Here is a 2429-nt window from a genome sequence, read left to right on the forward strand (position 1 = left end):
TAATTTTTACAAACAATGTTTCTTCCTAAAACTGGATTCATTACACAAAAGTGTGATTGTTCTAACGCTTGACACTAACCTCAGAAAGCATTCATCTGTAATAATCGTCTTCAATGAAACATAAATGCTATGTATCCTGCTCATACAACAAAAAATCAAACTGAATGCCTTAAGTGACCTGGGCAACAAAGACCTTTAACACACAACTGCTCATAAATAATCAATCACACAACATATAAATCACAATTAACCAAAGACAACCCGTTTCTTTTTAACTTTAATGCCTCATGTAATGGCATACAGTGTTTATTGTCTTGTTTCAGTTTCTGTCAATCAGAGAAACATGTCACATTTTACACCACCATTTATTTTGTCTTGGTAAACACACACTTATTCTCATGACACTGTACAGTCTAAACTAACACCCCACTTCTCCACTTGGGTGTTACCTGTTTTCTGAATCCATGACCACTTGCTTAAATACTTCTGCTGGCATTTGACTCTTCACCTCATGGCTGCCCAGTGCAGTTGTACCATCCGTTGCAATAAAAAGCTGCAGGCCTGATGCTGAAAATCCACATAAAAATTACATTTAAAACAGACTGCAAGCACAAGAATAATTTTGTTTATGAATAAAGCAATCACACATTTTTTTAGAACTCCTATTCAAGGACATGGCTTCCATAAATTCATGTCTAGGATGATATAAACAAGTGCCCCTTTCCCTGGTTAATTCTGGCTAGTACAGATGAAGGGAAGAAGAGCACAATTAAATACTGAACCTCATTATCGATTTTCTTAATTTTGTCCCACAATTAGTTATTTCTAGGTCTTCACCAACATTTACTTATTGTTCCCTCAAACTAACGTCACCCACATCCGAAAAATCTCATTCACTCATTTACTCAAAATCTTTTTGTTTCTTTACAAAGATGGCAAAATTAACACCATGCAAATACATGCACAGTGAGTTAAAGAAGATATACTTACACTCTTGTAGTTCAGGGATTCTCAGATTGTGGTCTACATAGAGCATTAGGCCTTTGGAAGTTCCTCATTACATTGGTGGGAATTTTACAGCTAACCAAGTTATTAAGGTAAAAAGCTAAAGTTATCATTGGGTTTAATTAATTAATTAATTAAGCACCATGCCAAGATGTGGGGGAGCAGAGGTATAGCTCCACCATTCTTAACCTCGGCACTAGATGGAGGTGAGTGGTCAGCTTCACACACCTGCAGCTTCTTCCCCTGGGGAAAGAGTCCCTGATAACCACTGTATAGGATGTGTGGGCCCCAAAGCTGATCTGGATGTTATGGTAATGATAAAAAAATCTTGCCTCTACTGAGAAACAAACCCCAACTCCTCAGTCGTCCAGCCCATAACCTAGTTGCTGCACTGACTGAGCCATCCTAACTTCCAACAAGCTGAATATTACTTAGGTTATTTTGTGGTGCTGTTGTTTATACAGATGAGTATAAATGGTGAGCATGAGAGGATCTGAAAGGAGATTGTCACCAGTTGTTTCAAAGTACATTACCTGCAAGCACAGGGGAGACTGAAAGAGACATCACTTCAGTTAGCCAGTAGCCCATCAAAGATTAGAACCAGGTACCTCCCAAATACAAGTCCAGACTGTTACTGCTATAAAAACTGACTCAGTAATTATATTGCTAAGAATTCTTAGAATAATGAGTGTAGGACTGCTATTCATACCATCACCCCACGTTTCATTTATAATCACCGTATAATAGCACAGCATAATTACTGAACAAAAGCAAGGAAGACTGAATGCTCAGCAGAGCACAGCATTTCTGAATGGTCAGTTCATTCTGAAACATGAAGGGATCAGACATATTTGATGCTGTATGTTATTTCAGAAATTTGGCTGATTGAATAGAGTTTGATTCTCAGGAAGAATAGTGATTTTGGTCTTTACCGTCATGTCTTCACCAGCTGTGGGGCCCAGGCAGCTTCCTATACAATGGGAAATAATAGGGGTTCTTTCCTGAGTGGTTAAGCAGGCACAGCATAAGAAGGATCACTCATCTGCATCTAATCTCAAAGTCAAGAATGAGTGAAGTATATTTCCACTCCCCTCCTTCAATGCCTTCATGATACAGAGCTTAAGCGCAAAGACAGCTTTCCCATTATCGTAACTACATTGTGACAATATGAAGTAGTAACTGAAACAGATCTTACAATTACTGCTTTTCCATGAACTGATCAGTGGGGGCCATTCACATTAGTGGTGACTAGTCTGTAGTTAAGTTTGTTTAGCTTTCTGTATTCATGCTGAAAGTGAAAGTAAGTCAGAAAACTAAATTACAGCTGTATCAGCGGGAGTTCGAAGGAGAGATGATAAGTACGGATAAGGAAATTCTTTATTGGCGAGCGTGTAAGAAAACAGTTGGTTGTGAAGAAACGTTTC

General features: G+C 38.4%; 1 long non-coding RNA gene across 1 annotated transcript in view; it reads right to left on the reverse strand.

Annotated features, from left to right (window-relative positions):
- Positions 1-16: 16 nt before the first annotated feature.
- The window catches only part of LOC111867862, a 5835-nt gene continuing 3422 nt past the window's right edge, over positions 17-2429 (reverse strand). The window contains exon 2 of the long non-coding RNA XR_002843409.2: positions 17-567. This is a non-coding gene — a long non-coding RNA (uncharacterized LOC111867862). The remainder of the gene's footprint in view (positions 568-2429) is intronic.

This window comes from Cryptotermes secundus, unplaced genomic scaffold (assembly GCF_002891405.2).
Source record: "Cryptotermes secundus unplaced genomic scaffold, Csec_1.0 scaffold11732, whole genome shotgun sequence".
Lineage (NCBI taxonomy): Eukaryota > Metazoa > Arthropoda > Insecta > Blattodea > Kalotermitidae > Cryptotermes > Cryptotermes secundus.